General features: G+C 37.5%; 1 long non-coding RNA gene across 1 annotated transcript; it reads left to right on the forward strand.

The window, feature by feature from the left end:
• The first annotated feature begins 8,605 nt into the window (after positions 1-8,605).
• LOC116253257 (uncharacterized) lies at positions 8,606-11,237 on the forward strand. Its single transcript, XR_007573293.1, has 3 exons — positions 8,606-8,895; positions 9,001-9,750; positions 10,905-11,237. It is a non-coding gene; the product is annotated as an uncharacterized LOC116253257 (long non-coding RNA).
• Positions 11,238-15,252: the final 4,015 nt, after the last annotated feature.

The raw sequence follows: 15,252 nt of genomic DNA on the forward strand, positions 1-15,252 counted from the left end.
AAACTCCCTTTCTCTCTCAACTTAAATGGCCGACAGATCGGTTCCCCTGGGTTGGTGAACCCAGAAAAATCAGACTTACTTAAGTGAAAAGAAAATCATGGAAAAAGAATGTTTAAATCATAAAATTCAAATAAAGGATCTACGAACGCTAAGCATAGAACTCAGTGTCGTTAATACTGTTTCTCATGGGAAGCGCCTCAGCCCATGCTTATTATTATGTCGCCCCTTCGCCGATACCATACGAGGCCAACGCAAACTTTATATTTTCTGATTTGATCTTGCAAAAAAATGTGGATTTGAACCCCTCATTTATTGCATGAAAAAAATGAAGACTTGCTACCTTCGCTCATTATATCACAATCATATGTGATTGTGATATTCTTTGTTAATAACAATACATGATGTAGTAACTTGAAGTATTTCACCATCTGCTGCTAATCTGATGGGAAGAGGCAGACTTTTGTCTTCGCAATACCAAACCCCCAAGGTTCAACTGCTTCCTCCCCAGAGAGCTTGAACACCACCAACTAAGCTCAAGCGACCATCGTTAATGCAACAGAAAATGTAAAGAAAGATTATGTGTTTCATATTTATTAATTTTTCTAACCAAGTCATGTATTTTTTTCAACTCTGTTTCATATCATGCACCCATCTCCCTACCATATCTAAAGTTGCATCTGCAGACTGACCCAGACACAAGCTGCTGAGCGAGAGAGTTCTAGTCATCGCTGGGTTGTCCCATCGCCAGAGCCATATCTCATCTGGCATACAATGCAGCCTGCGCTCCAACCTCAGAACCCATTTCAGGGATTGGATCTTTACACGTCTTTGCCAACTCTAGTTGGTTGGGTCGCAGAGTTAGTTCAAGGATGGACCCGGAATGGAAGACTGTATAATGAATATGGATTTGATTAATAATCAGATAAATTCGGTTCATTGACTTTCAAAGGCCATATCAGGCTAATTCAAGATCTAAATCTGAGATGCAAAGTTTAGATCTTATTTTCAGTTTGGATCCAGGTAGTGTCCAGTGAAGCAGAGGTATTTGTTCTGAAATGTCCGTTATGACATTGGATCCAACAAAATAAAGATTTGAGTGGTGTCGTACTTGTCCGAGCTCTTCTATATAAGGCGTCAATCTGGTCTGATCCAATACCAAAATCAACCTAATTAATCGATATCTCAGCAATGGATACTCCAAAAATTCTGAAAATTGGTAGGAGTGATCCTCAGATATAGACGATTCCAGCGAGCCCTTGGTCGACCCCTGACGTGGCCGGAGCTGACAACGCCAGCCAATTTTGTGACACCACCGTTTATTCTTTCCTTGGCTGAGTCGATCCTCCACCTGATAATCTTTTGTAACACGATCAATTAAGGGGGGTCCCATTCCACTGATCCAGCAAAAAAATGACAACATTTCCCTTCCCTAATTCTCCGTTCAGTCTTAGATTGAATCCAACTCCATTCCCACAATGTCCCTTTCTACTCCAAGAGCAATTCGAAGAACCATTAAGTGACCATAGTCTAGGTTTATGAAGATATTTATCTTTGTAAAGTTGGGCTCATAGGCCATTATGTAGAAGAACCGTACAACATCGATTTGCCAAGAGTGCTCTGTTCATCTCTTCCATACGTTACATAAGTTGCTCCATCCCATATTGTGGAGGTGTTTCGAGTTTCATTATCATTTCAAAGAAATCTCATGGAAACACTCTCCGACTTTTTAATGACCTGTTTGGAAAACCATCATCCAATAACAAGGGAAGAGTAATCCACCCGACAAACGAGAGGATTCTCACTTTCCAACTAGCCAGCCATCTTGATAAGCAAAGACAGCAGTCGTAATTCTTCCCCCAAAAATAGACAAACGAGAGGACCTATGGGCCACTGCATCACACCTTTAAGTTCCTCCATCTGAAGGTGATTGACACTAGCCAGCAGGATCTCAGATTTCTCTTTGTTGACCTTGATCCCTGCTAATCTCTCAAACTTGTCTAGAGCTTCCTTGATAGCAATGAAGGAATGTCCAGATGTACTTGCCACCATGAGAACATCATACATAACAGCCACGACTACTTGTTTGACATTACCAACATTCGGGACTTGAATAAGACTCCTGTTCACATCTAACTGAATTTTACGATTAAACATTTCTATAACTAAAAGGAACAAGTGAAGGGACATTGGGTTCCCTTGTTGGAGCCCCCTTTTAGCTCCAAACCAGTCTCCCAGTTTGCCATTCATAATCACCTTGTACCAAACCGAGGTGACACTCACTTCATCACTCTTTCAATGAAAACACAAGAGATGCATGCTATTCTGAAGAAAACTCCAAAGAGACTCTCTCGTATGCCTTAAAAAGGTCAAGCTTGAGAAGACAACCCTCTTTGGTCCAAAAATCTTTCGAGTTCACCATCTCATTGGCCAAGGTGATGTTGTCCAAAAACCAAACAGTAATGGAAGCTTAATTTGGGTCCAACATCTGACTGAGATCCAACAAAGGTCTGGCCCTAAATGTCAGATCCTATGTCCGTCACATCTGGATTTAGCTTCAAAAATGAGACCTGAGTTAGAAATCTGATAAGATAGATTTTATTCCAGGAATTAAAAATTAATTTGAAAAAAGCTGGATCTAACCTGAATCCGAACACCCTTGCACCGCTATATGAATGCAACCACTCAAACTCGACTTTGTCATCGCAATAAGATTGAAAGCCAGACAAGTTGTTGTTCATCAAACTCCCAGTGTTGCCTATGGGCAATCTCAATGGTTTGAATACTTTCTTGGAGTTAGTGTTTTGAAATCAAAACCACTAACCATTTTGTTTGTGCACTTATGTTGTGAGACTTGGATAAAAAACGAGACACTCGTCAATTAGAGTATTGCACATCTACAATTTATAGTATGTAGGAGTAGTGCCCATGAAAATCACCATTTTCTATTACATCATGATTACACTTTTGATCGCAGAATGCTGTGCGAATGCTTACGGGTACTGGGCTTTACTGTTTGCTTTTCAATTGCTGGATATTGCAACGTCTCCATTTGAACAAACTCTAGATTCTACTTTGAACAGAAGATCAGCTTTGCCACTGTCCAGCATGAAAGATGAAGGATCAAACACATCTTCATTTGAACAAACTCTAGATTCTAATTTAGCAGAAAGTGAATAACAACAGCAGTGGTTAGTATTGATTTATTTGATTGCTAGCCTTCAATTACAAGTCATAATGCAGAATGCATTGAAAATTTAGACAACTGAAGATATTTAAATGACCATATTTGCCGTCAAATCGAAAGGATACTGAAACTAAACAATGCAAACAAAGTGGATTTTAGCAGATAAGCAAATAAGTGTTTCAACTGTAAATTTAGAGGCAAGAAAGAACAAATGTGCACGGTCCATGAATACCCTATTATATTAAAAATAAGTATATCAATTGAACTTCTTGAGGTAGAGTATGGTTGGCTGAGCTTAGGCCCTGATAACATATATAATATGAAATTATATTTATATTTTTATTCATTTTTATTTACAAATACTGTATTTCTATATTAAACATGAACATTTTATTTTCTTCATTAAAATTGAATCGAGTCAAGCTGGACTTGGGTTTGGATCTTGATGATCAGGCCTCGGGTTCGGCCATGGCATGGGCTTCTAGGCTGGCTAGAGCCTGATCCAAGCCGATGTCAACACTACTTGACATTTTGTTAATGTGATATGAGAGTGGTTTAAAAAAATCGAATGACATGATCTACTGATTTGGCTATACTCTAGAGCTAGCTCGTACTTCCTAGAACAGTGAATGATTTCTTCATCCATAATGGCATTGAAATGACAAAAATTCTTAATGTTTTCAGTTTGTAAATGTATTGACGTTGAGTTGAAAAGATAGTTGGTTTATGTAAAGATTTATGGTGCAACTTGCTGCTTATTGGATCAAATGAGCAGTTGCACAGAAGGTTGGTCTTTGGTCTCAAGTCGTAATTGAAGACATCTTACTTCTAGAAGGTAATCAAATCAATAACTAATCATGATTTTTGAATTCTCAAGATTTTGAAACCTAAGTTAAACCATATGGTGTTTGTGTTCTATGGTAATGTTTCTCTTCTTTGTCATTTTATTATCACATTCTCTTGATGATAGCTAAAAGCTACATGTTCTGTTTCTTCTAAGGGAAATACCGTTTGTACTTTTGTTCTCTGCATATCATAAGAATGACATGCAAAGATAGCATATACTTGAGTGTTTTGAATATCCATAGAGCTTTGAACATGTCATCTGTAGTTATGATGGATATGGAAAAAATTGAGTGGCTAGACTTGCTTCTACTATATGTGCTTTGACATTTCTTCTTTATTTGATTCTTGACATGCAAGGAAATTCTTATATTGTTGACTTGATAAGTTGATTGACTTTCCATTCGTTTTCAAGTTAAGCTCATGGCTGCTATCTACAGTATCTTTATCATCAATAAACCTAATGGACTAATCTTTTACAAGGTAGCTATCTGTTTCTCTTTTTTATTTCCTAGAGAACAATCTTTCATGATTTGGATAATTTATGTTTTTGTATGAAGATGCATTTGGTTTTCAAACTACAGTTTTTATTTCTTAACTTTTCGATAATCATTGATCTACTCATCGTCTAGGATTATGGATCAACAAGATGCATGGTCACAAATGATGGCATGTGAACAACAAGTCTGTGACATTCAATAAATTCAATTTCCTAACAGTTGTCTCAAATGGTGGGCTGTACAAGTAGGTTTAATGTCTTTTCATTAAACGTGCATGGTTTTTCACCATGGAAGGCCACCATGAGCCTTGGTTACACAATGCATAGAAAAATCTTAAATAGTTGAAGTTCCTATGATCTTGGCAACAATGAACATGGAAAACTAAATCTGATTTTTGTGGAAAGATTTTCTTTTTTCTTTATCATTAATTTTGATTGATCATGTTGGGATTCTTTCCTTGAATATCTCTAGAACAGTTGTCTTTCAACCTTATTGTTAACATCCTCTCTCAAACTGGACGATGAATCTAAAAGTTCAAGCTGCAAAACTTTGTAATGTGATCATGTCATCTCTTTGGCAGTGATTTGGCGAGCCCAAATTTGCTTCATGAAGTTTTTTATGAAGGTAGATCGTGCTTTGACAGCGATTCAGAAAACCCAAGTTTGATTCCTCAAGATCTTTTTCACAGGATCGAGTCTTCGCTTTGGTGAAGAAGGCAATGATGTATTTGGTCGTTTGCAGCCGACCTATAGGCTTCATTGTTCTTCATCAAGCATCCTGTTTTGATACCAAGTTAAAAAATAAAGAAGAAGCAAAACAAATAAAAACCAGCAATAAAAAGATTCCTTTCATTAAACGTGCATGGTTTTTCACCAAGGAAGACCATCATGCCCCTTAGTTACACAATGCACAGAACAAGCTTAAATAGTTGAACTTCCTATAATCTTGTCAACGATAAACATGAAAAATTAAACCTGATTTTTGTGAAAAGATTTTCTTTTTCTTTTATCATTAATTTTGATTGATCTTGCTTTGATTCTTTCCTTGAATTTCTCTAGAACGGTTGTCTTTCAACCTTATCGTTAACACTATAATTTTGGCAACGATAAACATTGGAAACTAAATCTGATTTTTGTGGAAAGATTTTATTTTTCCTTTATCATTAATTTTGATTGATCTTGCGAGAATTCTTTCCTTAAATATCACTAAAACAGTTATATTTCAACTTTATTGTTAATAGAATAAGACAAGAGTAGCAGAGGTACAAGCACGGTAGCACATATGGGACTTGCTAAGAGATGTATGGAGGAGGCTGAATAGAGAGCTGCTCTCGACTCAGCAGTAGGCCTGGGCTTCGGGCTGGGCCAGCCCGGTTTGGGTTCGCCATTAAGAAAATGGGCCGGATCTGACCGGCCCGTTAATACCGGGCCTCACCTTCCCAACCCAAGGCCCGGCCCGGCCCATATCCGAGTCGGACGGGTCGGGCCGGGTGGGCCTCGCTCTCACTCAAGTTCATCCAGAGCCACAATTTCAGGAGAAACTTTGGGTACTTTAACATTATGTGCACTTTAACAAGTAAAATATTCAATAAAACCATTGGGCAGTCTATCATTGTATTTCAAACCTATAAAAGGGTACTCCATTAGCCTATAAACAAACCTGTGCAGTTACTTCTTCCAGCAAATTTAGTGATTCTGCAAGTTCCATTTGCTCCAAAGCAGTTGCTTTCAATGCCTTCATTAATCATTCAAACTTGAAAATGAGCAGAATAAAGATTATAAAGTTCAATCATTGTTTTCCTTGGACATTTGGAAAATCCAAGAGATAACAAGCGATACACAGTCTGAAGCTTTTTAGTAAGAAAAGATCCCTTCAAAACTGAACACAATGATATAGTAGTCATTGAAGGTAGCAGTAGAGCTACGCTAGGCTGGGACAGAGGAGGGGAAGCAATAAGCAGAAACTAAAATGTAAATGGTCCATCAATAGAGTTTCAAAAATCAAAGTAAACATCTTAAAAGTTCATCAGCAACCTATAAATGTCCATTTGCAAATATGTAATTTCACATAAAAAAGTAAATGTTAATAAGAGTTCCCAGTGCTTGTCTGCAAGCATACATGTGAGTTGAGAGAGAGAGAGAGAGAGAGAGAGCAACTTAAAGGTTAATTTGAAATGATTACCTCATACAAGACAAATTTGACGGAAGGTTCAATTTTCAGCGCCTCTTCAAGCTCAAACAAGTTCAGTTGCCAATGTAGAACACATCATGCCATCAATAATCAATTCAACATTAACTCTGTGCTGCAGGAGTGTGTGTGACTGAGTTTTTTCAAGTTAGTATTGCAGCAAATTCTAAGCCTACCATTACAAGCTTTGTGAATAGGGGGAACAAACCCCATTTTCCACTAGGTGTTCTTTCACCGTCTTGGGAAGTTCCATATAAATATAATTCTTAGAATGTTTTTTTTTTTGGGTCAAATCGACAGAGAAGATAGTCAAAAATTGCGATTGTTTCACAATTTAAAACGAGCACCAGAAATTAACAAATCTGCATTCTAAATGCACCTAAAACGTCCTTTCACAATTCTATAGATCCAACATAAAACACAGGGGAAATTGGTAAATTACAGGCCGTTAAGTTAGGGATAAAAACCAGACCCTCTATTTTTTGCTAAACTAAAACCATCATAATATGTTTATAAAAATTAATTTGATATAAAATATGTTTTATTTTTAGTTGTTTTTACAAACAACAAAGATTTTTCCATGGTTAAAATTTGGATGTTATATTAGCCATTCAATTTTATGTTTTAGCAATACATGATTAAATTCAAAAAATAATTAACTTAACGTATGTTTCTCATCAATTTATTCATGAAACCATAGCAGTAAGTAAGTTTCGCAAAAGAAGGAAAAGTACTCTAATCATTGCATTTAAGCTGGCTTTATCCCTAACCTAGTAATATAGGACACACAAATTGCTTATGTAGTTACCTAACTAATTTTAATATTAATAAAAAATAACTAATTTGAATAGTTAAAAAAGAACTATTAATCCTATATTGTATAATTAAAGAGGCCAATAAAAATCAGTGAACATACAATTTGTTGATATAAATGTTATTTTAATTAAATTTTCCATCAACCCAACTAATTTTAGCAATAACCTTGGTCTTAAAATCAGCATTAAAATACATTAATTTATTTGTAAAACTCATAAAATTCAAAAATAGGGAAATAATAGCCGCTCCTACCCAAACAACAATACTGCTTGATAAAAAAGTTGTTCCCGGTTGACAAATCCAAAATTTATGTGCACGGCTTTAATAATATCAAAAGGTGAGGCATGTTTTCTGTTATTTTTAACTTTTTATGTGCTGTTCACCAAGACCAAATATTGCACAATTAAAGAATCTCACAGCAACCACATGATCGATATACCTCAGCTTGTGGTTAAATATTTCTTAACATATTGTTTTAAAAGAATTAATATAAATTTTAATTGACTGAATTTACTCGGTCAATTAAAAGACGCCATTTACTTGGTTGACTCTTTTACAATTCTTTTAGGATTTTTTTCAAGGATGGTATATAATTACCAAAATTTATCAACGGTGAAATTAAAATGTTTGGAAATGTTAAATAGTAAAATTTTATTTTTCAAAAATTCAAGGGACCGTGTCAAACTCAAATTTGCGTTAGGCGATTAAACCGCGGTCCGAATACCAATATGATTAGTAACTAAATCTTAATTTCTTTATCAAATCCAACTAAATAAATGAATCCATCTGGTTCACAAAGTAATTAATTTAAGAAAATGTGAAAAATGTTAGACAAACACTTTATCAATGCTTAGTGGTTATTTAAAGCTTTCAAATTCCACCATGAAGGAACTCTGGGAGATTCTTACCGGCGACGAGGATCTCCTGCGGTGATCAATGGCGGCAGAAACAAGAAGCGGTTTGAAATGTACCGCCCACGCGTGTTGGCGCGAAGAGTTTTTGAGACCAACCATGGTGGCAGGCCGCTGTCGGTTGCTCTGACGGAGCCCCAATAAGGAGAAGCAGAAGCACATGCAGCAATACAAGAGGAGCCTTGTCAGCCTTTCTTTTCCTGCTGGTGCTCGTACTCTCTGTGGCCGTCTTCGATTCCTACAATGGCAGTGGAACAAGTTCCTCCGAACTCTCTTTCTTTCATCTCTTCCCTGTAACCATGTCTGCCCCCGCTCCCACTGATTCTGCTCCTGCACCCATGCCTGTCCCTCACGCTGACTTTGCCCCTGCACCGATGCCTGCGGCTCCCATCGAGTCTGCCCCTGCAACGCCCAACGACACACTTAGCACCGTTTCGAATGCTTCGGTGATACAGTAGGAATTCGAACTCAGCTAATTAATCTCTCTTTATCTTCTTTCACTGATCAATTGAAATGACCAGCCAGTTTTTCTGACTGTAACTGTCCTTTGTGGCTGCAGAGGAAGAAGAAAGGCAGCGGTGTTGAGACGCGGAGGTGGGAGAAGATGGAGGAGGGTCTTGCCAGGTCGAGGGCGGCCATTAGAAGGGGTGTTATGGCGAGAATCTACACTTCTTGAATTCGCCTGAGCTTCGTGCCGAGGGGGAACATCTACCACAATTCTTACGCATTTCATCAGTAAATCAACTTTGTATTTGCCTTCTTTTACAGAAAGTAAAAAGAACTAGTGATCAAGCTTCCTAGGAGTTGATCAGTCCTTGATCACTTCAAGAATATTTTAACAACGAGCTTATAATTTGTAGATGGCATTTGAATCCTGTTACTGATCAGATGTGAAAATGGTAGTTATTATAGTCATAGATCTAGTTACTGACCAGCCATGCCTAGTTTAAACAGGAGCTATATAGAGATGGAGAAGAGGCTGAAGATATGGATCAATAGGGAAGAGGGCTCGCCCATTTTCCATGACGGGGCTAGCATGGGAGTGTACTCGATTGAGGGCCATTTCATCCAAGAGATGGACAAGCAGAGGCTGCCCTTTATCACCAGTGATACAGAGCAGGCCTTGCTCTACTTCCTCCCTTTCAGTGTTCAAAGAATGAGAAGGTTTGTCGCATCCAAGGCCGGTGTTGTGGATCTTCACCGAATGTGGGCAGTCATCAGTGACTACATCCAAGTGATAGCAAACAAGTACCCATATTGGAACAGCACAAATGGTGCATGTCATTTCATGGTCACCTGCCATGACTGGGTAAGTTAAAATCTCCACCACTTTCCTTCAGTTTTTATTTACTTCTTCACCCATTATTCGAAGCCATTGTGAAAAGCACATTTGTTGCTCACATCAACTAGCTGTAAATAGTGATTGGAAGCAGCAAGTTTGCATGTGCTAATTCCAATGCCACATTTGCAAACTATAAAATATTAATATCAAAATCATCCTTGAGTCATGCACTTAATTTAGTTTTAATGACTAACAACTCCATCTTTGTCATTGCACTCATAGAGGTGAAAAGGAGGTTAACAATCCACCACCCAAAAAATAAGCCCAAAGGCCCCTCGATTCTCCTTACCTTCGGGCTTCTAGACTTCTTTAACATCACCTATGGTAATAGTGTTCCCTTCAACTTAGATACAGTGTCACATCACTTATAACACAAATGAAAATCAAACTAGAAACCTATCTTACACATGCCCTTAACTCTACCAACTATGCACTACCTTATAATGCCATTTAATTGCACTCTTGAGGCCATAAATTTTTAACCAAGATTTGCTTAAGGTTGTGGGATCAAGAGAACAACACAAGACCTCATCCCTCCACAAATGCAAGACCCTGATAACCTCCTCACAGACTCACCAGCACGAGCATAGTCTCCAGCTAACTGGGCTACATTAATTAATGTGATCTCAATGAATCCATCCTTCAATCACTTTTCCCAATGCGTATTATGGTTTCTTAACAACAAAAGTATGAGCTGTCCATCCATTTTTCTAAGGCAGGCCAGGGAAGGCATTATGTGCAGATTCAGATTCAGCTATTATATCAATATTATAGTGGCCTAGGCCTGACTCAAATCAGTTGTCCAACATGAACATAATGTGATCATAGGTTTATATATATATATATACATGTTGCACTTATTATATTGAATACATTTTATATATCTTGATTTACCAAGTCTATATCAATATGAATTAGGCACTTTCTGGTCACGTTTAGGCACCGTATTTCACAGTGTTCATCAAAAGTTTTATCAGTGTTGTGCAATGCCAACATCTCAGAAGGCTTCAATCCAAGAAAGCATGCGTCAGTCCCAGAATTGCACTTCAGGTTTCGTCACCCAAGAGCCGTCAGAACCGCAACTCCACCTTCCTAAAAAAGGGTGTTAGCATTTTTTGCAGGAGGCAACCATGGATCCGTCAGAAAGTTCCTCTTAGAACAGTGGGATGGCAAGGACCCCCAAATTCAAATCTTTCAACGCTTGCCAAGAGGCTAAAGCTACAAGGAGCACATGATGAACGCCAAGTACTGCCTCTGCCCAAGTGGGTATGAAGTCACCAGTCCCAGGCTCACTGAATCCATACTAGCTGGTTGTGTGCCAGTACCGATTTCCGATGGCTACGTGCTCCCCTTTAGTGATGTTCTAGATTGGTCTCAGTTTTCAGTTCCAATTCCAGTTCAAAAGATACCCGAACTTAAAAGAGATTCCGATTAACATTCCTGAACATTCATACTTGAAGTTGCAAGCAGATTCATACTTGAAGTTGCAAGCAAATTCATACTTGAAGTTGCAAGCAAATGTTATGAAGGTTCAGAAGCACTTTGTGATTAATGACCCTCCCAAGAGGTTTGATTGTCATACATATGTTGATTCATTCAATATGGCTCAGAAGACTTAATGTGAGGTTATATGATTAGTAGCCATCCTTTTTATATTATTCACTTGCTTGTCTATTCTCTATTGTTAGCGTTCCCTTCCAACACAGAAAAGCAAATCAAACGTACCTCATCAATTCCAGCGTTGAGACTTTCTTGGGAAAGGCATTAGTGATTCACCTGAATTAAATAATAGTAGCAGTATTCGTATGTTAAATGAACGGCAATGCAAGAAGCAACATAATTCATTCCTTTTTATCAAGAGCATGACATAAAACATGGCTTTTTCCATTAAAAATAAAGTAAAGAAGTTAGAATTGTATGCTACCGTTGACCCAAATCAGCAACTGTAGATCCTCGAATATTTGGAAAAGCTGCTAGAGGTAAAATAAGTTAAATAACTAATCCGATCACTTGCCCCAAACTCTCAACTAAAGTGGAGCCCTAGCAGTTTTCTGGTGGACCCACTGGTACCCTGCTGGGTGGCACCACTTGACGGAGCTTCGGCGAACCTGCCGTCATCGGCAGGGGGAGCCACCGTGGTTGTGGGAGGAAGGAAGGGGAGAGGAAGGAAGAACGCGAGAGAGAGAGAAGAGGGAAGATTTGAGTGACCTGATTGCATATCAAACGGTTCAGGTTTCATGTCTTTTAAATCTATAGTCATCGTTCAATATATATATATATATATATATATATATATATATATATATATATATATATATATATATATATATATATATATATATATATATATATATATATATATATATATATATATATATATATATATATATATACATGCTTCTAGATGACCATTATCTAGAAGTTTTTTGTTAGTGAATCTTATGTAATTATATAAACATTAGAAACATGATGGAAAGTTTTAGAATTAGCTAAACAGTATATTAAGGCCCAAATGGGCGTAACTTAGAGACCGATTGCAAAGATTAGTTCCACAACATTCAGAAACCTTCCAAAAACCCAACGGCTATAACCCAGCACGCAGTATGCATCTGATCTAATAATTAATTTTACAAACAGAATGCAAGTGAAAGATAAGAAAGAGGAGAGATGATCGACTTCATGAGGAAAGAACAGTAATGCGCGGAGATGTTACCAAATGTTATGGGGAAAGCAAAACCTTTTTTTTTTCTAACAGCTTCGATTATATTGGAGAAATCTTAATGTAGAAACTATTTAGTGGAAGCCAACTGAAGAACCGAAGGCCTCCCCTATTTCTTCTGCTCCAAGGTACAGGCCAGCTCTGGGATTTGGGTGATCTCATGGTACACTGTCAACTAGATACCAATGTTAATATATCCGGTTTAGATTGGATATCATATCAAAATGTTCTCAAAAAAATATGATGTAGAAAAAAATTTAATATCCGATTAAAAAGTTGGATCAAATTCGGACCTGGTATTCAGATTTAGATTTAGATATATATAAATACCCGATTGGATTCGAATTCGGATTCAGATTTGAACATAATTTAGTTTTAAATAAATATCACATATTCATTGCTCTTATATTTTGAAATGAGCTGGTCTCGGTTCAAAATTTGGATTCGTACATGAATACAAAAATCAGATTATGATCATATTTGGATAGTGAAATTGAACTTCAATTTGGATATAACTTTTCTTTGTTCATCTTTGAATCTGAATGTGTGAATATCTGAACAAGCAGATGCCATTCTCACCTTGTTACAACTGGAGGCAGTTAACGAGTCAGACTGGCCAATTGGCAATGGTTGGTGTGTTGAAGCTTGTTGCTCATGTTTGTAGACAGTTGTAGAATGAACCTGACCTAAACTAGCTGAGGTATGGCGGGCTTGTTCACAAAGAGATGCATTATTTGAAGCTGAAAGTTAGTAGTGATTTAACTGTGGAAGTACTGAATACAGCTATAGTTGATTCTAGAAAAATACTTTGCATCAAAAAGCTGGAAGCAGTGAGATTTAAGTTATAACTTGTAACCAGTGTTGCAAAAAACACTTCATGTTTTTAAATGTCAGACAGTTTTTTTTTTTTTTATTTTTTTATTTGTTGCAAATTTACTTATTTTTTGACATTTGTGTCACTAGTTTCTCACTTATTTTATTTTTTCTTCATTTTTAGTTTTTTTTATTTTAAAAATTTACCGTATTTTTCCTGTATTTTTTTTTCATGTTTGTCTTATTATGCCTGAGAAAAATGTGGCCATTTAAAACTCTGAAACGTTATTTGTGACTATGCTTATAACACAATTTCACCATGTCCATTTGTTGGATACTATTTAAAACATGTCTAAAGTGTATCTTTTACGGCACAGTGAGCCTATAAAAATCAAGGCAAGCTGGACGCTTGTATTTCATGTTCAGAACTCTGAGCCTTTCATTCCCTTTTGATTATTTTTATCTGGTTGCACATTGTGCCCTCTAGCTATCTTATCTGCTCTTATCCTTCAAGTTATGGGTCCAAAACATTCGGTTGCATATCATGCTCTAAATCTTGAATAACAAACCTGCTGCTTTATAGTGAATTTAAGATACTTGCTTCCTCTGCTATTGGAGATGAAAAGACATCGTTTGGTATTCACGTACACCCAAAGAGTGACCCCAACAGGTGAATTGTTCCCTTTTCTTATTCCCTTTTTTATTCTTTTGCATTTTCCAGTTGGTATCAGATTTTAGCTTCCACAGGATATCACATCTTCAAAGAAAGGATGTAAAATAAGCTCAGAGTACCGAGTAATCCAAACAAGAGGGTTTACTGCATTGGGACTTTTTGAAATCACTAGCTTGTTAATTGTTATCTTTCTCTGTAGGGAGTGGATTCACTGCATTCCCCACTGCAGGTCTGTTTCCCTTATCTGGAAGAAGAAGGAAGATACTGGCATTAAGCTATCCTACAGGCAGTAAATCCCGTGCAACTCTATCAACAATAATACAAGATACACATAGAACGGCAACGATATCTGGTACTTACAGGACAACCAAGGCCAACCAGAACCAAACTGTGTAGTTGCTGCGGCCTTAAATTCTCGCACAAATGCATCAAATGAGCCAAAATCTCTTTCAAACAATTCGAGAAGAATCCCAGTAGGAACTCCTACTCCTCCAGGGTTCATAGATTCCCAGAAGAAATTGTGGTTTCATGCCTGCATACAAATTGGAAAAACTTTGTGTAGCAAACATCTAGCTGCAAATTATAATTTCTTTGTGTAGGAACGAGATATAAAGAATTCCCCAAGTACCTCCATTTGTTGATGGTTGCACTAGGTCAAGTTGGCCCACTCTGGCCCGGAGATCGCGGCCATGTGCCTGACTTTCGTGGCGCGTAGGTCCCAACCTCACGGAGAAGGCTCTCCGTCTTTTTGCTTCCTAATGATATTTTTATTTCGATATACCAACTTGGGTAGTCCATGAAAATTCAATTCATCAACCCAAAAAAAAAAAAAAAAAACTTCTGCCAAGTACGTCGGGTGGTGGGTGCCGACAACTCACTCTAATTTCTGAATTTTTTTTACATGAGACAGCTATGACCCATATTAAAAATATGAAAATGAGAGGAACTTTTCAAGTTTTTAGGGACAAAACACTTGATGGACGTATACGTCGGTGGAGTGCCAATGTTTCTTAGTAGTCGGACCTTGTAATTGAATAGTTTTCAGGGGCGGAGTCAGGATTTTTTCTGAGATCGAGTCAAGACGATTTACTGATTGGGTCAGGATTGGGCCAAGAAGAGCGACAAGGAGCAACTGGTCGAACCAAACTAAAAAATTTTGATTTTTTCAATGTAAATATTTTTTTTTTCTTGAGCTTACCCGGATCATGACCCAGGCGCCCCCCTGTGCACATCGGTTAATGGTTGTTAAGTTGATCACACTACA

The sequence above is a fragment of the Nymphaea colorata genome, chromosome 4, assembly GCF_008831285.2.
Source record: "Nymphaea colorata isolate Beijing-Zhang1983 chromosome 4, ASM883128v2, whole genome shotgun sequence".
In the NCBI taxonomy this organism is placed as follows: Eukaryota; Viridiplantae; Streptophyta; class Magnoliopsida; order Nymphaeales; family Nymphaeaceae; genus Nymphaea; species Nymphaea colorata.